We start from the raw sequence: 24,077 nt of genomic DNA, 5'->3' as shown, positions 1-24,077 counted from the left end.
AAACACTAGAGTTCATTTCCAGAGAGATAGAATTGAAAAGAAAAGAAGTTATGTTAACTTGTATAGAACTACAGCGAACCGCGCGTCACTTTCTAAGTAAACAAGTGGGCTTTCTGCTTCCTCTCTCCAGGACAACGAGATGCCCAGCGGTTCCGTGTGCTCACAATGTTCAACCTCTGCTTCAGTTCACGGGGTTTCTGCTCCTCTACATTGAACTTTCAAAAAAACAATTTAGCGGGAAAAAACAATTGCTAATAGTCAGTGATTTGGCTGAAATCAAAACTCTGAATCATTGAAACATAGAAAGGTTCCAGAACCAGGGGTAACAGTCTCAGGATATGGGGTATACCATTTAGAACCGAGATGAGGAGAAATCTTTTCACTCAGAGGGTGGTGAAGCTGTGGAATTCTCTACCACAGAAGGCAGTGGATGCCAAGTCATTAGATGTATTCAAGAAGGAGATAGATATGTTTCTTAATGCCATAGGAATCAAGGGATATGGGGAAAAAGCGGGAACAGGGTACTGAGTTAGAAAATCAGCCATGATCATTTTGAATGGTGCAGCATGCCCGAAGGGCCGAATGGCCAACTCTTGCTCCTATTTTCTATGTTTTTATGTGACAGCACAGAAGGAAGCCATTTAGCCCATCGAGTCCACGCCAGCTCTATGTTAGAGCAATCCAGCCAGTCCCACTCCCACGCCCAATCCCCAGAGCCCTGCAAATATTTTCCTCGAAGTACGACATTCAAGGGACATGCAAGAATGACGGAGGGTCAAACAGGAACAAGAGCTGGGACGACTCGCTCGACATTGCACCGTCACACATTCCGGTCAGTCGGCGGCTGCTCTGAGCTGAGCAGCTGAGGGGACCGTGAGATGAAGTCCTCCTCCGGGACAATTTAACGCTTGTGGAGCCTCAGAAGTTGCAACTCGCTGCATTGCGATTCATCTTTCTGGGGGTAATTCAGGTGCAAAAACATTCTAGGAGATGCTGGGGATTGAACCCAGGACCTCATACATGCAAAGCATGTGCACTACCACTGAGCTACATCCCCAGCCGAAGCAACGTTTTAACCAAGGAAAGAAGAACTGATTGCCTTCAGTTTATGCGGCCACCCAATGATTTACTGGGCCGAAAATCATCTCATTTTCTGCTCCAACAAGACAATTAAACATGGAGTTTGCGGACCTCATATAACTGTGGGTGAATGGAAGAAACCAGGCCTCGGCACTCAGAGTAATGAGAAAGGGGGCTTGGAGAAGAAAGGCTGGGAGAGGGGGTGAGAATCCTTGGGCTGTGCTCTCACCATCCTTCCTGTTTCAGGGCACATTTTCAAATACTCCCGTTATCAGTCACTTTGCTTACGGTTGGACGGGACTAGAAATGCTCAGGCACATTGTAGCAGAGGCCGGCAAGAATATGTCAAGCCCTTGAGATTAAGAAGAGGGCAACGTGAGGCGCGGAGACACTCTCCCTCCTTACCCCTATTAAGCTGTAAATCCCCCGTCCCCACACTCTCCCTCCTTACCCCTATTAAGCTGTAAATCCCCCGTCCCACTCATTCTCCCTCCTTACCCCTATTAAGCTGTAAATCCCCCGTCCCACTCATTCTCCCTCCTTGCCCCTATTAAGCTGTAAATCCCCCGTCCCACACTCTCCCTCCTTGCCCCTATTAAGCTGTAAATCCCCCGTCCCACACTCTCCCTCCTTGCCCCTATTAAGCTGTAAGTCCCCCGTCCCACATTCTACCTCCTTGCCCCTATTAATCTGTAAATCCCCCGTCCCACACTCTCCCTCCTTGCCCCTAATAAGCTGTAAATCCCCCGTCCCACACTCTCCCTCCTTGCCCCTAATAAGCTGTAAATCCCCCGTCCCACACTCTCCCTCCTTGCTCCTATTAAGCTTTAAATCACCCGTCCCACACACTCTCTCCCTCCTTGCTCCTATTAAGCTTTAAGTCACCCGTCCCACACACTCTCTCCCTCCTTGCCCCTATTAATCTGTAAATCCCCCGTCCCACACTCTCCCTCCTTGCCCCTATTAAGCTGTAAATCCCCCATCCCACACACTCTCCCTCCTTGCCCCTATTAATCTGTGAATCCCCCGTCCCACACACTCTCTCCCTCCTTGCCCCTATTAATCTGTAAATCCCCCGTCCCACACACTCTCCCTCCTTGCCCCTATTAATCTGTAAATCCCCCGTCACACACTCTCCCTCCTTGCCCCTATTAATCTGTAAATCCCCCGTCCCTCACACTCTCCCTCCTTGCCCCTATTAATCTGTAAATCCCCCGTCCCACACACTCTCCCTCCTTGACACGTCCTCGCTGTTTGAAATCCAGATTCATCACAGCCTCTATTTTTCTCCCTTTCTCTCCTGAATGTTCTGCATTATGGTGGGTTTCGGCCCCAGTCACTGTTTACCCTCCAGTACCCGGGCAAATGGAAATTCTGCACTTGTGAGTCTTTCCAGCGAACTGCCGGCATTTCGACCACGGGGAGCAGCACAGCCGCCGTCCCTGGCTGATTCTGTCCGGCAAAGCTGAGGCCAACTTTAGCAGATCAACAACAACCTGCGCCTTTAACGTCGTAAAATGTTCCAAAGCACTTCACAAGAGCGTAATCAGAAAAACAATTGACTCTGAGCCAAAGAAGGACACATTAGGACTAAGCTTGGTCAAAGAGCGAAGGAAGTTGGCCATGAACAAGATGCCAGATTTGGAAAACGCAGAGTTCTCAGAGGTGACATGGAAAGAGGGAATTTGAACAGTTGATCCACTTGGCACTGAAGTGTCTGAAACTAATGATAGGAACTCCAGATAAAATAAATACTGACAAATGTTAAAACTACTTTCTTGACAAAAGAAATCTCGATTGAGCTTTTCAAAGATAAATTATTAACAGGGGTTCCCACTAACTCACCTGACTCACCGACCCAGGTTCCACCCGTCAAGCACCACGATTGGTGCAGAACACGCTGCTCCCTTGGCCCTCCAGCCTGGGCTCTCTTCCTGTTGGTTCTTCGGGCAATCAATCACAACTCGCCAACATTACGCTGCCGGGTGAAGTTGAGGGGCTCAGAGAAAGAAAATAAAATGAGGCCTTGAATCTGAATTGGAAAATTAGAGAAACAAGATTCAGTTCATCAACTTAGCGATTTAAAATCGAATCAAATGAAAAGCTGCAATTATTATTGGCGTGTCTTTGGCTCTCTGCTTCAAATGCATTTCTTTCGGTTCACGATATCATTTACACATCGAGCTGACTTTAAAGCTCCTCTCCACCCATCTTTTGTTTCTTTACTTGTCCCATTACCACACTCATTCCCTTGCACCATCATCCCTTTTATCATTTACACATCGAGCTGACTTTAAAGCTCCTCCAGACCCATCTTTTGTTTCTTTGCTTGTCCCATTACCACCCTCCTCCCCTTGCACCATCATCCCTTTTGTCACATTATCACTCCTGCCCTCCACCTCACACAGACCTTCCATTTTGTACTTCCCCTGCCCGCGCCTTTTGCCTGGCTCTGTACCTGATTTAAAAACTATTAACTCTTTAACTTCTTCCAGTTCTGACGAAACCTTAACTTTGACCTGAAACGTTAACTCTGTTTCTTTGTCCACAGACGCTGCCTCACTTGCTTTCCAGCATTTTCTGTTTTTATTTCACATTTCCAGCATCCGCAGTATTTTGCTTTTGATTAGATAAACTTCGCCCTTCTGAACCAAATCACTGAAATATCAGCAAGAGGGGTTTACAATGGCTGATGATCTTACCCAGAATGCCCCGCGGGGTAGAATACGGTCTATCTCCATTCGAAGGGGCGCAATGCGCAGTCGCGGCCAGGGCCGCTGGCCGGAGAAATCAGCGCCTCTGAGAGATAGAGGGGTTTCTGGGGCGCGGGGGATTGTGGGGCATCCGGCCGCCATTAGTCGCAGGTTGTGGGTCAGTGCTTTATTGCGCGCGTCGCCCACAGAACCGTTTCTGGAAATACAGACTGAGGAATTCAGAGCGGGTTTGCTGAACAGACACTGACCGTACAATGTGGAACAGAGTTTATCAAACTATTTTTCTCGTGACACAGTGGAAGAAAAAACACTTCCCCCAGGGACCCCAAACAATAATAACTTCAGACTGGAGTTTGCATCAAATCCCAATAAAGGTCAGTCCATGCTCGCTCTTCACTTCACTTCAAGTAATAACTAAAATTAGACATCGACGTTGCTTGAAAAGCATTTTAAATACAGTATAAATACAGCAAAAGAAGATCAGGTTGAGTTTCGCTTCCTTAATGTGAGGGGTGGGTCTGTCAGTTGGTCATGATCTCGTTCCAATCTGGATCACAGGATGAAAGTGCTTCACGCATCTCAGGTGCGCTGTAAAGTTTCTTTCTCTTGTATTTAACCTTGTCAAAGTCGAAAATCCCAGTTCGCACATGTAGGTTGTTGTGAACGGCAGCAACAACAGAACAGTAATCATAACAGAGGATATTCTTTGAAAGCACTGATCCAAAAAGATGACAAACTGAATGACTTGTGGCGTGTTTTCAGTGTGCTCACAGGTGAGTCGCACCGGCTCGTTTTCTTGCTCAGGCATCAAGTTTAGCCTCATTATTGATTCAGGATTTTCGAAAGCAAAAGGATCTTTCACGCAACGCTTTTCCTTCAAATTTTCAAATCCCTCTGCAGGGAAGTAGCGACTAAAATGGTCAGACAGAGCAACGAGATGTAACTGTGTGACACATTTCATTTCATTCCCTTTTTCTTCATTGATGCTGTTCTCCTCAATGTGTTGCAACAGTGTGAAGCAGTAACTGAGCTCCGCTCCCATTTCTGAGCGTAACTCTTCAAAAACCCTGCAGTTCAGTGAGTTCCTTCAATGAAAACCCCCTTCTCATTCCAAGCCATTATAGAGAGTGCGGTGCCCAGAACTGAGCACTGAACTCTAAATGATGCCTAACCAGAGCTCTGTATAACTGGGACATAACTTCCACTGCTTTTTATTCCAATTCCCTTGAGATAAAAATCAAAATTTAATCTCCATTTTAACATTTTTTTGTGATTTAGTGATCACTTTTATTGATTTCTGTACTTGGTCACTTAAATCTCTCTCCTCCCCCACAGTACCTGGCTTCTTGCCATTTAGAAAATACACAGATCTATCGTTTTATGGTCCAAAGGGATGACCTCACACTTCCCCACGTTGAACTCCATCTGCCACAGTTTCACCCACTCACGTAATCTATCAATGTCCCTTTGCAAATTTCTGCTCCCATCTACAATGTTTACTGTGCTACCTAAATTATTGTCGTCAGCACACTTGGAAATAAAGCTCTTTACATAAGAACATAAGAAATATCAGCAGAATAGGCCATATGGCCCATCGAGCCTGCTCCGCCATTCAATAAGATCATGGCTGATCTTCGATCTCAACTCTACTTTCCCGCCCGATCCCCATATCCCTTGATTCCCCAAGAGTCCAAAAATCTATCGATCTCAGCTTTGAATATAACTCAACGACTGAGCATCCACAGCCCTCTGGGGTGCAGAGAATTTCAAAGATTCACAATCCTTTGAGTGAAGAAATGTTTCCTCATGTCGGTCCTAAATGGCCAACCCCTTATCTTGAGACGATGAGCTCCAGTTCTTGACTCTCCAGCCAGGGGAATCAGACTCTCAGCATCGACCCTGTCAAGCCGTCTAAGAATTTTATACATTTCAATGCGACCATCTCTCATTCTTCTAAACCCCACCGAATATTGGCCAATTTGACACAATATTTCCTCACACGACAATTGCAGCAAGACCTCCTTACTCTTATATTCCAACACCCTTACAATAAAGGCAAACATATCATTTCGCTTCCTCACTCTCATTAGACCCTTGGTAAATCAGTATTTCCAGCATGTTTTTCCTCTTTTCCTTCTGTCGGGAAAATAAATGAAGTTTGAAAACATTTTACTATAATTACACCCGATTATGTTTTGGAAACAATATCCAACTGAACTGCATCAAATTCGATTATAAACTTAAGAGTTTCTGATGGAAATAAACTAATAAGAACACTGAATTGCGATGGCCGGGAATCGAACCCGGGTCAACTGCTTGGAAGGCAGCTATGCTCACCACTATACCACCATCGCTGAAAATAATCAACAATAAAATATTTCCCAAACATCAGACCCTGAACAGACACTGCAGGCTGTTGGATTTTGTTCTTCATTTTCACTGGTTTCTGACGGATCCTTTCTCGCTCTGTTGCAGTTCCTGTTTCCGCCCAGTAGATTTCCCCAACCCCCAATCAATGGAAATTCCACACCAGCCAGTAATTCTTCACCTGATATCGGACTGAAGAGACAGTCGATACCTGCAATACTTGACCAGCTGGAAATACATTTTACCACAGCTCACATCAGCATTTGAGTAAAGTTAAATAATTCCATTAAATCATTACAGAGACCTGACTACCAACTGGAAAGGAATGGCAGCTTAATATTCAAGTCTATCAGATCTTTAGAAAGGACAGGGAAATAGGGAATGGAGGAGGAGCAGCAATATTACTAAAGGACAATATTACAGCAGTTCAAAGATAGAATATCAGTGAGGGTGAGCGGGCAGTGTAAACACTCTGAGAGAGACCCATCACAAGTGTCCCCACTGTACTCCCCCAGAAGGTATAAGAAGGGCGAGTGCGGGAGGATTTCTTCATTCTTTGTGAAAGTGTTTGTGAGATTGTGGAAATGTCTGGAAGAGGAAAAACCGGCGGTAAAACTCGGTCCAAGGCCAAGATTCGCTCATCCCGGGCCGGACTGCAGTTCCCTGTTACCCGTGTTCACAGGCTCCTGCGAAAGGGGAACTATGCTGAACGTGTGGGTGCCGGAGCCCCGGTCTATCTGGCTGCTGTGCATCGAGTATCTGACGGCTGAAATCCTCGAGCTGCCCGGCAACGCGGCCCGGGACTAACAAGAAGACCCGCATTATCCCCAGACACCTGCAGCTGGCCATCCGCAACGACGAGGAGCTCAACAAGCTGCTGGGACGGGTGACCATCGCTCAGGGTGTTGTCTGATATCCAGGCCGTGCTGCTGCCGAAGAAAACCCGCATTGTGAGCTCCAAGAGCAAGTAAACCGGCCAAGGCTTAATCTGATAACCCAAAGGACAGGACCAAACTCATTGAAATCTTTGAAGAAGGAACAGAAAGTGCAGACAAGTTTAATGCAGTAGAGGTGATATATTTGGATTTTCCGAAGGCATTCTATGTTGTACCACATTGTAGACTCATGGCTAAGTTCAGAGCACGTGGAGTCAGAGTCAGGTGGCTGAATGGACAGTAAGTTGGCGACAAAACTGAAACCGGAGAATAGAGGTTAAGGGTCGCTACTCAGACTGGCAAAAGGTGGGAAGTTGAGTTCCAGTTGCTGGGACCACTGTTCTTCACAATTTACATTAACGATTTGGATTCGGGAATCGGAAGTACAATTCCAAAATTTGGGGACGACACCAAATTGGGGGATTAAGTTAATACAAAAGAAGAATGCATCAAAATGCAAGAGGGAATTAATAAACTTACAGAATGAAGAATCAGGAGGTCACACACTGCTTGGATAATAAGAGTCTAAACGGGATAGAGGAGCAAAGGGATCTCGTGGTACAGATACACAAATTACTAAAAGTAGCGACCCAGGTTACTCAGGTCATAAAAAGACAAATCAAACAGTAGGATTCATTTCTAGAGGGATAGAGTTGAAAAGCAAAGAAGTTATGTCAAACTTGTATAGAACCTTGTTTAGACCAGACTTGGAATACTGCGAAAAGGTCTCGTCTCCATATTATAGACATAGGGGCATTGAAGAAGGTGCAATCAAGATTCAAAAGGATGATACCAGAAATGAGAGGATATTCTTATCAGGAAAGACTGAACAGACTGGGTCTCGTTTCACTCGAAAAGAGAAGGCTGAGGGTTGATCTGATCGAGGTTTTTAAGATAATGATAAGGTTTGTTGGGACAGATGTAGAGAAAATGTTTCCACTTGTGGGGAGTCCAAAACTTCAGGTAATAAATATAAAATAGTCGCTAATAAATCAAATAGGGAATTCAGGAGAAATTGCTTTACCCAGAGAGTGGTTCGAATGTGGAACTTGCAACTACGAGGAGTAACTGAGGCAAATACCATAGGGGCATTTAAGGGGAAGATAGATCAGCACATGAGGGAGAAAGGTATCGAAGGATATGCCGATAGAGTTAGATGAAGTAAGGAAGGAGGAGGCTCATGAGCAGCTTAAACACCGGCATAGATTAGTTGGGCCGAAAGGCCTGTTTCTGGGCTGTAGTTTCAATGTAACTCGGTGCAAAGGCTCTTTTCAGAGCCACCCTCTGTATCTGTGAAAGGACTGGTTACTGTCTGAAGGGAGACGCTGATATCATGCTACCAGTGTGGCTTTGAGCTGCTTTTGTCTCGTTGTGGACGAGATGAGGTATTAATGGGACTGGAGTCGGGGCAGTGACTACAGTCCGGTACTTTAAACGGTGACTTATAGATCCCAGCCCACACATCACCAGATTTCTTGTATTTATTTAAACTACTTGCCATGCTGGGCTCGTAAAGAATCACCAGAACTGCTCGACTATCCTTTCTACATCTGTGGAATTCAGCGCTTCACTCCGTTTCTGTTCTATTTTGTTGGATTATTTACATAACGCATCAAACTCACTGGGGAATCACTGAAATGTAACTCTGTATAGAAACAAATAACAGTGAATTGCCTGGTGCCCAGGAGATCAGGAACATTACTCACCTTTCGTCCTGTTAACGAGTAAACCGTGTTTAGAGTCCACCGACCCGCTTTTGTTCCATATGGGGGATTAAACAGAGAAATCGCGAGGGGAGGAGACAGTCAGAGTGACAGAGGGGAGAGCGGCCTCTGATCTTCCAGCTCCACCTCCAGTTCTCTCCATCCCACAGTTTCAAACCGTTTATCGATAATAGAACCGAACCTCAGCGCTCCGCACAAACCCTGACAGACCCGGGCTTCATATTCAAGGGTTCCCAAAACCCGAAGCTTTCAAATAAGCCCCGTTACAATGAGAAATCGTTAATATTCCTGCCTAAATACAGTCCATTCAATAACAAGTCAACTCGGCTCCTCCATTTCAGTCTGTTTCCCTGTTCTATCTCCCCACACATCCCCTCCCAGACGGGTTCAGCGTTTTACAAACACCTTATTCCAGCTTATTTGGAGAATCTCATGTGTTGGGGTTTGAGTTATGACGAGGAGTTTCTCCGCCAGTGTTACCGTCTCACAGAGACTCTCGCCCTGAATCTGTGAAAAGATTATGACCAGGAACTGGGACTGGAGCCGAACACATCCCCAGTTACAGTGAGGCCCGGCCCGGACATCTCATTCTCTCTATTTTATATCAGACAGTATCCCACTTTCATGTCCAGCAATAGAGAGATACGGAGACAGTATCAGTCTTACACTCACTATCTGTGTCCAAATTACGCTCAATAGCAGTATCCACCTTCATATACAGCACCAGAGAGAGAGAGGGAGGCAGACACGGTGAGAGAGACAGAGAGAGCGGTGAGACACAGTGACAGACAGACGTTAACAGTATTAGTTCCAGACTGACCGGTAAAGTGCCGTTTTATCCAGAAAGATCGCGTTGGAGAGACAGAAGATGCAATCTCATCTTTCACTGATATTGTACAAGGGTCAGAAACACTATTAATCCCACACTCGGGGACAGTACAGAGAGGGACAGAAACAATGGGTCACATTTAACCCTCTAATGCCTGTTGTACTATCTGCAGTTTTACAGCTCAGGGCTGTTCGATATTACTCTCAGTGACCTACAGTTTCACTCCGGTTAAATTAATCTGAGACTGTTGCTGCCTGATATTAACCCTACACGGTCCCAGCAAATACACCGACTCCCACTTTCCTCCCATGTTTCTCCAGGATTGGTTTGGGAAATCCTCTCCCAGTCACACATTATAGGGGCCATTAATGAAGAGAATCCATTGGCTGATTTCACAGCCGCTCACTTTATCTCTGAAAGGCTCTTTACCATCAAAAGACCCCGAGAGAAACAGCAGGGATGGAAACATCTAGTTTAATAGTTGGAGATTGTAAAGTCAGTCTGGATTCCAGCGTTAGGCACTGGTGGAATCCCATCTGTTTCCCATTCTCGTGCCTGTTCCTGCACTGCCTGTGGACCCCATTCCCTCTGACCTTTCCCCCAGACCCACTTCCTTTGCTCAGACTCGGAAAAATTCCAATTGGGGAAAGTTTCCATCGATTTTTGGATTGGGAATTGTGGGCGCCATTCCCTCAGTGAGCGGAAGAAGATGGTTTAAAACAGCTGGGAATGGAGCGATCACGGCCCCCGGGGGAAGGGAGCAAAGAGCAGCCTCGTTACAGCAGATCATCGCTTCGGGACCGTGTCCGCAGATGGGCTCAGACATCGGCATTGAGTCCGGGGGAAGGTCAGGGGGAGTCCGGGGGCTGTTTGTAAGAGGCGGAGTGGATCAGGAACTGGTCCCGGAACGTGGAGTGAGAGGGGGGAAGGGAGAGGTCATTCTCGGACTGTGTGTGTACAGGGTGTGTCCAGGGGAAGGGAGAGAGAATGGGAAGAACCTGCTATTAAAATCATTGCTGCTTTCTCTCCCCAAACCAGGAGTGAATGGTCCTGGTTTAGTTCCAGCCTCACCCTGTTTATTGTTATTGGACAGTGAAGAGTGGAAACAGAGCCGGACAGTAAGGATGTGGGGAGTTATACAAAGAGCATCTATTGCAGGCATCAGGTGAGAAGTGTCAAGGACACATTTTAAACAGCGGCTGTTTGGTTTCCGTTGAACGGTTAGTCCCATGGGAGAGGGGATTAGAAACCTGACCTGTACAAAGGTCCCTGCTACATCGGGTCGTCCCATTCATGGATCGGTGCAGGGGTTGGGCCGTGTCTGGATGTTATTAAATTGTTGTAAAACAGCCCAACACACCTGGTATGCAGAAGCTGAGTGCTGCAGTACTGCAGTGGAGTCAGACACTGACACTGTTTGTATCACTGGATTTCATTTGTGGATATTCAAAATGATCATTAACAGAGATATTAAACTGATCACTTCTGTCTTTTCTACCTCACCTGTTCCTGAGTAACAAGAGATCATTTTCTTTCTCCAGGCAAACCCTTGAACGATCCAGAATAAATGTGATGCTTCCTCCACCCGAGGCAGAAGGAACAGTACAGCCAGCTCCTTCTCACACACAGTAAGTATATTATCACTCACAGAGCACAGAGACACAGACAGGTCATCAGTTCCACAGTCTCAGACAGCAGGAGTAGTCAGTCCCACAATGATCACAATTTCCAGAGACACATTTTCAATCCAACAGTCAAGCAGAGTAGGTGAGGCAGACACTGTTCCATTTCCCCCTAACTCAGTCCCGCTGACAGGTAGATACAAAAATCCCAGTCCAAAATCACACTCTCAGAGTGAAAGGCACTGTGTCAATCTCACAATAGAGCAACATTAGCTACGAATTAAATACCAGATAGAAATCACACATGGTACCCGATTCAAAGGTACAGAATGAATCCCAATAATGTACCCCGAGATTCAAATTGAATACTAGCCCAGAACTCTCACACACATGACTTTAATCCATGGAATATCCATTCGAAATGTGTATCATATGATACAAATTGCACACAAGTCCAAAACTCAGGCAGAGTATCAGATTGAGAAATATTGAAAGATAGTAAACCTGAGAGACAAATTAGATACCTGTTCAGAATGAACTCGTAGAATGAGATTTAAAGATAGAGTATCAATTCTATTAGTGCAGACTGAGATACACATTACATACCAGTCCAAAAATCTCATACAATATTAGACTGAAAGATACGGTATCAATTCCATTTCTACAGACTGATCTACACATTACATACCAATTCAAAAATGTCACCTTATCAGTTTTAAAGATACATTATCATCCACAACAGTACTCACAGAGATAGAGATTTAATAGTACTCCAAAAAGCGCACAAATAATCTGGTTAAAACCTCCAGCATCAAATCCGAAAGTATGTCCATATTTACCAATTAAACAAGGAGTAAAACTATTTAAACATTGAGATATAAAAGCTGCAATATTGAACACCATAATTTAATCTGAGAGAATAATTACGTACAGATACAGAATGAATCTCACATTCAGAGACAGTACCAGAGACACACAGACACAGAATGACTCCAACTCTCACAGATGCAGAACGAATCCCAAACTCACATACAGTACAAGAGACTGACAGACACACAGTTAATCCCACACTCACACACAGTGCCAGAGACTGACAGGTACAGTATGAATCCCACACTAACATGCAGTATGAGTAACTGCATATATAGGATGAATTCAACTCCCACATACAGTACTGGAGACTGTATATACAGAATGAATCCCACAATCACATGCAGTATGAGTAACTGCATATATAGGATGAATTCAACTCCCACATACAGTACTTGAGACTGTATATACAGAATGAGTCCCACAGTCACATGGAGTACCAGAGACTGACAGATACCGAAAGAATCCCACACTAACACACAGTTTTATATAAAGAATTAATCACAAACTCTCACACACACTGCTGACAAGATACAGAATCAATTCCAAACTCACACACAGTATCAGAGAGTGACAAGATACAGAATGAATCCCACATTCACACACAGTACCAGAGACTGACAGATACAGAATAAATCCCACACTCACACACAGTACCAGAGACTGACAGATACAGAATGAATCCCACACTCACACACAGTACCAGAGACTGACAGATACAGAATGAATCCCACACTCACACACAGCACCAGAGACTGACAGATACAGAATGAATCCCACACTCACACACAGTACCAGAGACTGACAAATACAGAATGAATCCCACACTCACACACAGCACCAGAGTCTGACAGATACAGAATGAATCCCACATTCACACACAGTACCAGAGACTGACAGATACAGAATAAATCCCACACTCACACAGTACCAGAGACTGACAGATACAGAATGAATCCCACACTCACACACAGTACCAGAGACTGACAGATACAGAATGAATCCCACACTCACACAGTACCAGAGACTGACAGATACAGAATGAATCCCACACTCACACACAGTACCAGAGACTGACAGATACAGAATGAATCCCACACTCACACACAGTGCCAGAGACTGTCGCAGCATGAAATGGTCCTTATCAAAGTCACAAATGATACCCTATGTGACCACCACCATGATAAACTAACCCTCCTCATCCTTCTCAAATACAATATCTCACCGTGCTGTTATGCTGTTAGACTAGTTTCCTCTCTCTGCTCTTATTTGGAATATGTTGCTTTTCTGTCTGACAACACTTGGTATCATCGTATGATGTTCGTCCACAAGAGGAGATCATTCGGCCCATCGTGCCTGTGCTGGGTCAAACACACGTATTCGTTCAAAATTCATTCAGAGATAGATTGAGTGCTTTGTTATCAGAAAATTGCCTGAACCCCCACAGTCTACAGTTTTCCTCCTCGCTATCAACGACACGGTCAATTTTTGTGTCACCGGCAAATTTCTTAATCATGCCCCCGACGTTTAAGTCCAAATTGTTAATGTATACCACAAAAAGCATAGGACCAAGTACGGAGCCCTGCAGCACCCAACTGGAAACAGTCTTCCAGCCACAAAAAAACACCCGTCGACCATTACCCGTTGCTTCCTGCCACTGAGCCAATTTTGGCTCCAATAAGCCACATTCCCTTGGATCCTATGGGCCTTTACTTTTTTGACCAATCTGCCATGTGGGAATTTTTCAAAAGCCTTGCGAAAATCCATGTCGACTGCATCAATTGCGCTACCCTCATCGATCCTCCTTGTCACCTCCTCGAATAATTCAATCAGGTTAGTCACACACGACCTCCACTTAAAAAATCCATGCTGACTGTCCTTGATTCGTCCGTGCCTTTCGGAGTGACAGTTGATCCTGTCACTCAGAATTGATTCCAATAATTTGAAATGGAGTCTTTCTCCTGCTTGCTGCAATAATAGATAAGGCGGTGATGTACCATCAGGCCCGGCTAGCTCAGTCGGTAGAGCATGAGACTCTTAATCTCAGGGTCGTGGGTTCGAGCCCCACGTTGGGCGAGTATCATTTAAAACTTTTATGTTGCGTTCACTGGCCAACGGTGCAGAATTGATGCATAATGAAACGTTAAATTTGTAGTCAGGATGGCCGAGCGGTCTAAGGCGCTGCGTTCAGGTCGCAATCTCTTCCGGTAGGCGTGGGTTCGAATCCCTCTTCTGACATTGCTTATTTTTACGAAGACGTGAAAATATTTTATTTGTGGATTGGGCTGCAGCTGATTTTTAGACCAAGTTGATTTGCTCCTCCCACAAAAGCAACTGGCTTTGTCATGGAAATGTGACTTGAGAAGTTTCAAACGGTGATATGTTTGACATATTAATGACCTGGACAAAGAAATAGAACAGCAGTGGGAAACATTTAAAACGGTGATAAATAGAGTCCAGGAGAAATATATCCCACTAAAAAGCAAGAACAAACTAGCCAGAAATGACACACCAAGGATGAATAAAGAAACAAGGGCAAAATTTAAACTGAAGAAAAGGGCACACACTAGCCAATAAAGGAGAGAGGGGAATGTGATAAGACTGGGAAAGAAGTCTGAAGATCTATTGGAAAGGCAAAAAAAGGAATATCAAAAAAAGCAAAGTATTCGAGACACATCAACAGCCAAAGAAAATTTAGGATAGGAATATTTGCACGAAGTGATTTTTAGGTAGTCGCCTTTAAATGTTTCAAAGGCGACTGCGAATTTATGATCGTCTGGCCATTTCACCAGCCGTGTTGAAAACAAAACATGTCTCTTAAGGGGAGTCTATAACGAGGGGGCATAGATTTAAGGTGAGAGGGGAGAGATACAAAAGGGTCCAAAGGGGCAATTTTTTCACTCAAAGGGTGGTGAGTGTCTGGAACGAGCTGCCAGAGGCAGTAGTAGAGGCGGGTACAATTTTGTCTTTTAAAAAGCATTTGGACAGTTACATGGGTAAGATGGGTATAGAGGGATATGGGCCAAGTGCAGGCAATTGGGACTAGCTTAGTGGTATAAACTGGGCGACATGGACATGTTGGGCCGAAGGGCCTGTTTCCATGTTGTAACTTCTATGATTCTATGATTCTATGATAATAGGGCCACTAAGGGAGACACACGACAAACTCACAGGCAATGACAGCGAAATGGCAGAAATATTAAATAATCACTTTGCTTCAGTATTTACCAGGGAGACTGGTATTGTGGGCATGACAGTAGAAGAAGAGATCAAAAAGATATGTAAAGACATTTAAGATCGAAAGGGGGAGATAATTGATAAACTAATCAATCTTAGAGAGGAAATTTCCTGTTAGGTGCCTAACCAGAGTTTCAAACCGCTCAGCCACGCTAATTTCCGTATTACTGTTCAGGAGCTTATTTCACAGGGACACGATTACTGCGCTCCATTTAGGGAGGCTCAGTGAAAGGCGGAAATTGATCTATTAATAGAATCATAGAATAAGATAGCGCCATTCAGCCCATCGTGCCAGTGCCAGCTCTCTGAAAGAGCTGTCCAGTTCGTCCCACTCGCCTGCTGTTTCCCCATAACCCTGAAAAAGTTTGATCCAAGCGTTTATCCAATTCCCTTTTGAAAACTGTGAGTTAAGAAAAACAATATTGAAAGGGGTGCTGGGGCCTCTGCAGCGTCGATGTAGAGTGTGTGATGATTGAAGTTATCAAGATGGTTGCTTTACACATGGTATGTTGTGCAATCATCCTGAAATATCTTCAATATCCAATACAAATTGAATTGCAAACCTGACGGACAAACACTGGAAAACAAGTCACGAGTGAACGCAAATCATCTCGGACCCGTTTTTAGCCTCACGGCACTTCAAATAAAGTGAAATAACTTGACATTGAAAAGATTTGGAACTTGCATCTATGCCTTTATCTGTTCCATTTCTTAAAGTTGCTGGCGTCTGATGATGGACACGCCTCTGCTCCCTCCATTGAACAAGAAAGGAGGTGTTTGACGATGACGGGACCTGTTGGTTATGAGCTCATCCTTTACATTGAGTGGGTTCGCGTCCTTTAAACGGCGTCAGCTTTAGCCCAGCGGTGAACTTCGCAACAAACAAGTTCATCACCGTCTCACCGCGGGCACTGACTGACACGTTTATCGTTATTTCTTTCAGACCGAAATAAATAGGAACCGTGATTTTAAATTTGCACGAAGTGATTTTTAGGTCGTCGCCTTTAAATGTTTCAAAGGTGACTGCGAATTTATGATCGTCTGGCCATTTCACCAGCCGTGTTGAAAGCAAAACATGTCTCTAACTTTCGCGTCTTTTTTCGAAAGGCAAAAAACATATTTCCCGTGACCTCTGAAGGATGGACAAGTACATTTCAGAAAGCAGAAGCAAGTTCACCAGCCTTTTAACCCGGAGTCAGACCTTTGCGCCACGCACTCTGAAGACAGGCTCCTGGATGTTATTATATTTTTTGAATGTTTCTCAAACACCGTTTCATATATTGGTTGAATGGATGAGGCTGATCAAATCTCCGCCAGATCCCACCGGGAATGAGACAGCATTGGAAGCAGCCTTCACCCCCAATATCACACTGGCATTCATCGCCTGCTCTCAGCGGACTGCATTAACAGGGCTTGGAGATATGGACTTTGTTCACATTTAATCAGCAATGTGAATCGTTCAATATTTAATCATTTTTAATGGGGACAAGGTTTCAAAATATTTCCGCCCGGTTTCGAACCGGGGACTTTTCGCGTGTGAGGCGAACGTGATAACCACTACACTACGGAAACCTGATACCTTCAACCTCGTGATAGGGATATAACCCCTCAGCCAAACTAATTTCCGTATTACTGTACAGGAGCTGATTTCACAGGGATACATTTACTGCGCTGTATTTCGGAAGGCTGCAGAGAAGGATCGGTGGAGATGGTCAGGCAGGGAATCCCAGAGCATCGCGCCGACACAAACATTTCACTGTTTTTTTTTCATGTGCCTGATATCCGACCGCAGTGTAAATTATGGCGAATCAGGCATGCTCAGATGACATTGTTCACAGAGTATTTTCTTGCAGCCAAATCACACATTGGAAAACTTGAAATGAGATGAAGAGATCGGAGCCATTTAAAGTGCTCCCAGTTACTGCTGATCAGGAATTGAAACATGGCACCGGCTTCAGTGCTATCAGAATGAGGCAATGAATCCAAAAGTGGGACGAAAAAGGTGCAATTTTCGTCCCTGGGTGGGCTCGAACCACCAACCTTTCGGTTAACAGCCGAACGCGCTAACCGATTGCGCCACAGAGACCGTCTGGTCCTTTTTCTTGCAAGATACACTAAAGCAGCGTGTCACCGAGCCAAAGTTACATGTTGCAGCCACAGAAATGCAATTGTCCACCATCAGTGTTACTTTTCCAGAAACAAAGGATGGGACATTGTTTGTGGAAACATGGAAACGGTCTGGTCTCGCTCACAGCGTCGATATCACCGACAACCAGCTCTCCTGCAACCGGCGCGCCCACCGGTGCTTTGTCTGTTAGTTCGTTGCACTGTGGGAGATCCTTCGCCACACTGACTGCAGCGGTTTAAAAAGCCGGCTCACCACCACCTTCTCAAGGGCTTTTTGGGATGGGCAATAAATGCCGGCCTCGCCAGCGACGCCCACATCCCATGAACGAATAAAAAGAAAATATTCTGAGCGTCCTGATGCTGATGTCAGGTTTTGATCCCTGATCTGCAGTAACTGGGAGCTGAAATATTAATTGTACCGAATGCAAACACTCCCTGATATATTTAACACTCTTACATGCCTTCCCTGCTGGCCTCGTCGTTCGGCTTCGGTGTTTTCATCACGGCGGCCTGGGTTGGGAATATGCTGTTACAAAAAAGAATTGCCAATTTTGTCGAATCACAGCAAACTTACGGCACAAAAGCAAGCCATTCGGCCCATCCTGTCCGCACCGGCCGGAAATGAGCTACCCAGCCGAATGCCACTTTCCAGCACTCGGTCTTTAACCTTGTAGGTTACGCCACTTCAAGTGCATATCCAAGTATTTTTTTAAATGTCACGAGGGATTCTGCCTCGACCACCCAGTCAGGCAGTGAGTTCCAGACCCCTACCACCCTCTGGGTGAAAAAAATTATCCTCAGCTCCCCTTAAATCATTCCACCAATCATTTAAAATCTATGCCCCCGAGTTATTAACCTCCCTGCTATGGTAAATAGGTCCTTCCCATCCACTCTATCTCGGCCCTTCATAAATTTGTACACCTCAATTAAATCACCACTCAGCCTCCTCTGTTCCAAAGAAAACAACCCCTGACTATCCAATCTTTCCTCACAGCCAAAATTCTCCAGCCATGGCAACCTCCTCGTAAATCTCCTCTGTACCCTCTCTATTGCAATCGCAGCTTTTTTGACCAGTCTGTCATTTGGGACCTTGTCAAAAGCCTTGCTAAAATCCATGTAGACGACATCAAAGTACTCCAGGTGTGTTCTCACCAAAGCCCTATTTAATTGCAGCAAGACTACCTCACTCTTATACTCCAACCTACTTTCAAAACGGCCAACATACCATTTTTCTTCCTAATTGATTGCTGTTCCTGCATGTTAACTTTCTGTGATTTGTTTACAAGTACACCCAACTCCCTCTGAATACCAACATTTATTGGACTCTCAACTTTTAAGAAATATTCTGCTTTTCGATTCTTCCTACCAAAGTGGACAATTTCACATTTTCCCACCTTATACTCCAACTGCCACCTTCTTACCCAATCACTTAACCTGTCCACCTCCCTTTGCGTCCTCCTCACGGCTTACTTTCCCACCTGTATCATCAGCAAACTTGGAGACATTACACTCAGTACCCTCATTTAAGTCAGTAATATAGAATGTAAACAGCAATTGCAACAAAAATTGTCTGCCCAGGATCGAAAGCAGGGTCGTTCGCGTGTAAAGCGAACTGGTAATCACTGCACCACAAAAAGCCGCTGCTTACTTATACTGGACAGAGGGGAACTGACCGGACACCTCTCTCTGCTCTGAGTGGGACAGTTGAACTTCTCTTTAAACAACATCTCTCCTGTCCCACACTAAAATCATGGAATAGAATCATAGAATATTACAGCACAGAAGGAGGCCATTCGGCCTTGTTGCCTGCTACTCTTTGAAAGTGCTGTCCAAATTCGTCCAAAAAACCCAGCCATTTCCCGTAACCTTTCAAATCAGTTCTCTTCAAGTACCTGTCCAATTGCCTTTTGAAAGTTCCTATGAAAGCTGCTTCCACCAGCCTTTCAGGGAGTAGCTACCAGTTCGTAACAACCCTCTGTGTGAAAAAAACTCCTCATTTCCCCTCTAGTCCTAAAAGCTCTCAATCCTTCTCCACGGATGCCTTTTTACAAACATTTCATTCATCAAAACCACACAAGTTACACAGGAAAAAGACTTCATTTTCAAGTAATGAACGTTCCGAAGGAGCTCCCTAATTTCCCTCCCCTAACATTATGAATCAGATCATTCTCGTCCGGATCCTTTTCCACATGAACCGGCCACGCCCACCCCCGTCAGGAAACAGCCATTCTGATTCTGTGACTGTGGCCAGCTTTGTTCGGGCAGTTGGTTTGACAGGGACCTCACACCGCACCCTCCTCCCGTGTTTTCTTCCACATCCGCAGATTGGGGCCGGGCCTGGACTGATTTTTTTTCTCTGTCTCACCCGGGGCCGCTGAGTTTCCTGCTCAGATCACAAACCAGCTCTCCGACACCCGATCACCAACTCACCCAGTTTGTAAATTGAAACTGGAGCAAGTGCCTCGAAAGAAGGCAAGAGATGTAGGGGAGGCAGCAACCTCTGACAAAATCTCAGGCTCATCAGAGAGGTTTGTGTATCTGAACCCCTAATAACATTCTGCTCCTTTTAAAGTTTTGATCATTGCACACTACGCGGCACTGACAGACTCGTCTCTTGCACTGACAGTCAAGCAAACGGAGGGTTCACTCGTGAAAGCAGCGTAAAAGTTTAAAACAGAATTCGCTCAACGTGGGGCTCGAACCCACGACCCTGAGTTTAAAAGTTGCATGCTTAACCGACTGTATGAGCCGGGCCAGCTGAAGCTTCGCCATTTTGTTTGTTATTGCAGCGAGGCGGCTGCTGGCTCCGCCCCAGGGGCTGAGTTTAGAATCGGAGAAGGATGCAGCTCAGAAGCAGGCCATTCGGGCCATCGCGCCTGTGCCTTGTCCGACAAACCATGCACCAGATTCTCCTGAATTCCAAGGTGTGGAACGAAAGCGATCAACAAAAGCCCTTACATTCGACCGTGGAGGTACAGGCAATTCTCCAAGAAACCGGTTTGTCCATTTCCCGGTGTTTACCTGTCTCTCTGGCTGTGATTATCTCTGTGCGTGTCGAGCTGCAGGCTGATTTTGAATTAATAAGTGTGTTTGTGTGTGTTTCTTTCAATAAATAAATCGGGGAATCAGACGCTTCTCTCACTAACACTGGGGAACTAGTGAGGCAGAATTCAGAGCAGTGTTCTGTTTATTGTGAAAAAGGGAATGCAATATGAATTCCGGAATTATTCAGACTCCTGAACCAGCGCTGAGAACAAGTGTGACCCCGACGTGATTTGAACACGCAACCTTGAATCAGACGCGCTGCGATTGCGCCTGGAGGTCGAATGGGAGGGACCTGGATGTTGACCTTGATGAAAGTTTCTCATGCACCGTTCAATTCATTTCAGATTGCCAAATCCCCGCCCACTCCCACCGGGTGTCAGGCAGCCTCAGAAGCAGCCTTCACCTGTTCGCGGCAGCATGACTGCAGCAAATCCAATTACACACACCGGGCACCCAGAATCATCACATCACAGGAAAGGAACTGGACGGGCAGCATCTGAAAAAACGCGGAGACTTTCGGTGTGTGGACTTTGTTCAGGACTGCTAACAGGACGGTGTGAAAATTTAAACTATGGATGTGTATAAATGGATGTCATGCTTCTTTATAAAGTGAGTGTTTATGTTATGTGTGCCATTTATAAATTTATTTTGATTATTTTTACAATGTGGTATATCTTGTTATAAATATATATCATTGCATCTGTGACACTTATAAATATATTTGGGTGTAATTGTGTGGTGGTTATCATTATATCTCTGTGTATCTGTGTTATGTATTTGTGTGTAATGAAAAATAAGAGAAAGAGTAATAAATATCCAGAAAACACATTTACAATATATACACCCCAATGAATGAATAAATAATACAGATGCATGTAAATACATTTACAATATATACACACCAATAAATGAATAAATAATACAGATACATGTAAATACATTTGGAAGCAGCAGTCATGAAATGCATTTGCATCCAACAAATCAGAAATATGTTTTTAATCTAACACGGCTGCAGCCCAATATATTTATAACTGTGGTAATCGTGTGTTAACGCGCTCTCTGGTGGTCCAGTGGTTGGCATCCGGCGCTTTCACCACCGTAACTCGCGTTCGATTCTCGGTTATCGCACTTGTTTTTACGAAACAGTTCACTTAATTGCGCAAAATAATTCAAGTCTCTGAGATGATTCTTTTAATAAACAACTTTCTGTTTCGCACTGAACGAAATGCTAACAATTTTGCCGAGTGACTGTCGAAACTACGCTATCTTTTCTGACTTTCATCCCTTCTCATTTTACGCAATTTATTTTAGGAGTCTGCTTAAAAGTGTTCAGTGGTTATGAGACCAGGAATCTGGTGCAGCCGTTGTTGAATGTGAAAGGATTGCAGCCCAATTTACATGAGAGAAAGCTCGCGCTTGGAAGTTTGTGAGGAGCAAGTTCCAACAAATTGTTTCTGACCCGGGATTAAAGCGAGAGTTTTTCGCGTGTGGGGTGAACATGATAAACATTACACCCCGAAAACATCTATTTAGTCCAGCCCAGGTCAGATGGAAGTGTTAAGGGAGAAAGTGAACTGCTGACTTCCACTTCTGGGGGATATCCCAAAGCGCTTCATAGAGGGGTAATCAAAAACATAGAATCATAGAATCACAGGAGGCCATTCGGCCCATCGTGCCTGAGCCAGCTCTTTAACTTAAATGGTGCAATTTTAAAGGGGGTGCAAGAACAGTGAGACCTGCGGGTATACGTACACTAATCTTTGAAGGTGGTAGGACAAGTTGAATAGATTGTAAAAAAAAGTATTCGGAATCGTTGACTTTATTAATAGAGGCACAGAGTACAAAAGCAAGGAACTTATGCTGAACCTTTATGAATCAGTGGTTAGGCCCCAGCTGGCCATCACACAATTCTGCCCACCACAATTTTGGAAGGATGTCAAGTCCTTGCAGAGGGTGCAGAGGAGATTTACTAGAATGGTGCCAGGGATGAGTGACTTCAGTGAGGTGGAGAGACTGGAGAAGCTGGGGTTGTTCGCCTTCGAGCAGAGACGGTTAAGGGGAGATTTAACAGAGGTGTTCAAAATCATGAACGGTTTTGATAGAATAAATAAGGAGAAACTATTTCCAGTGCGAGAAAGGATGGTAACCAGAGGACACAGATTTAAGGTGATTGGCAACAGAGGTGAGATGAGGAGAATTTTTTTAAGCAGCGAGTTGCCATGATCTGGAATGCGCTGCCTGAAAGGGTGGTGGAAACAGATTCAATAATAACATTCAAAGAGGAACTGGGTAAAAACTTGAATGGGAACATTTTGCAGGGCGATAGGGAAAGGGAAAGGGAGTGGGTCTAATTGGATAGCTCTTTCAAAGAGTTGCACAGGCACGATGGGCCGAATGGCCTCCTTCTGTGATGTTTCCATGCTGTGATTCTATGTTATGGAGGATTTTCTGATGCAGTGGATATTCGGGGCAGAGGACCAAGTGGGGATTGAGCTCGACGGCAAGTGTATACAGTTCAAAGGACTGAAGCCGATGGTTTCATTCTTCCCGTCGTTCAGCAGCAGGAAATTACTCGGCCATGCAGGCGACATTTTTGTCTTTATTCATGGGATGTGGGTGTCAATGGCAAGGTCAGCATTTATTGCCCATCCATAATTGCTCTTGAGAAGGTGCTGGTGAGCCGCCTTCGTGAACTGCACCTTTCATTGACTGTGTCATTGACATTTCCTGGATCGAGAAAATTTATTTCCGCTGGTTGGAGATTCGAGGACGAGGGGGCACAGTCTAAAAAATAGAGCCAGATCTTTCAGGAGTGAGATTAGAAAACACTTCTGCACACAAAGGGTGGTAGAAATTTGGGAACTCTCTTTTGCAAATGGCAATTGATGCTAGCTTAATTGCTAATTTTAAATCTGAGATAGAAAGCTTTTTGCCAAGCTAAGGTATTACGGGGTACGGGCCAAAGGCAGGTATATGGAGTTAGATCACAGATCAGCCATGATCTTATCAAATGGCGGAGTGGGCTCGAGGTGCTGAATAGCCTACTCCTGTTCCTATGGTACATTTCCCCAAGTGTCTGTTCTCTCCATAGTTGGTGAATGACCGCCTTGTGTTTCCAACATATTTTCGTTTAAAGCTCGGTTTAGGGATGAGCCGGTCGGCGTCAAAACGTGCCGTGGATCGAGACCGAGTTGGTTATTGCGGGAAGAGCAAATCAACTGGGCCGAAAAATCAACTGCAGCTCAAGCAACAAATAAAATAGGAGTCAAAATGACCAATGTCAGAAGTGGGGTTCGAACCCATGTCTCCAAGGAAGATGCACGCAGCGCCTTAGACCGCTCGGCGATCCTTACTAACCGATGGCTCCTTCATTCGAAACCCTTTCCACACCGAGACGCCCCCCGGTGAACGTGTCACTCACTCCAGTGCTTGGAAAGATAAATGCTGCTGGAAAGGCTGGGTGAGCGGGATGCCACCTCCCCGGGTTTTCCTGAGCCTATTGTTCCGATTTAATCACGGGAATATTC

The 24,077-nt window shown here is 45.0% G+C and overlaps 6 non-coding genes across 6 annotated transcripts; 2 read left to right on the top strand and 4 right to left on the bottom strand.

The window, feature by feature from the left end:
• Positions 1-985: 985 nt before the first annotated feature.
• Positions 986-1,057, bottom strand: trnaa-ugc (transfer RNA alanine (anticodon UGC)). Its single transcript has one exon. It is a non-coding gene; the product is annotated as a tRNA-Ala (tRNA).
• Positions 1,058-6,076: 5,019 nt separating this feature from the next.
• Positions 6,077-6,148, bottom strand: trnag-ucc (transfer RNA glycine (anticodon UCC)). Its single transcript has one exon. It is a non-coding gene; the product is annotated as a tRNA-Gly (tRNA).
• A 7,996-nt stretch (positions 6,149-14,144) lies between these two features.
• On the top strand, positions 14,145-14,217 carry trnak-cuu (transfer RNA lysine (anticodon CUU)). The gene has a single exon. It is a non-coding gene; the product is annotated as a tRNA-Lys (tRNA).
• A 78-nt stretch (positions 14,218-14,295) lies between these two features.
• Positions 14,296-14,379, top strand: trnal-cag (transfer RNA leucine (anticodon CAG)). Its single transcript has one exon. It is a non-coding gene; the product is annotated as a tRNA-Leu (tRNA).
• Positions 14,380-16,877: 2,498 nt separating this feature from the next.
• Positions 16,878-16,950, bottom strand: trnav-cac (transfer RNA valine (anticodon CAC)). The gene has a single exon. It is a non-coding gene; the product is annotated as a tRNA-Val (tRNA).
• Positions 16,951-17,390: 440 nt separating this feature from the next.
• Positions 17,391-17,464, bottom strand: trnan-guu (transfer RNA asparagine (anticodon GUU)). The gene has a single exon. It is a non-coding gene; the product is annotated as a tRNA-Asn (tRNA).
• Positions 17,465-24,077: the final 6,613 nt, after the last annotated feature.

This window comes from Heptranchias perlo, unplaced genomic scaffold (assembly GCF_035084215.1).
Source record: "Heptranchias perlo isolate sHepPer1 unplaced genomic scaffold, sHepPer1.hap1 HAP1_SCAFFOLD_59, whole genome shotgun sequence".
NCBI lineage: Eukaryota > Metazoa > Chordata > Chondrichthyes > Hexanchiformes > Hexanchidae > Heptranchias > Heptranchias perlo.
Note: the sequence above shows the minus strand (reverse complement) of the source record. Positions and strands in the feature narration are given on the sequence as shown.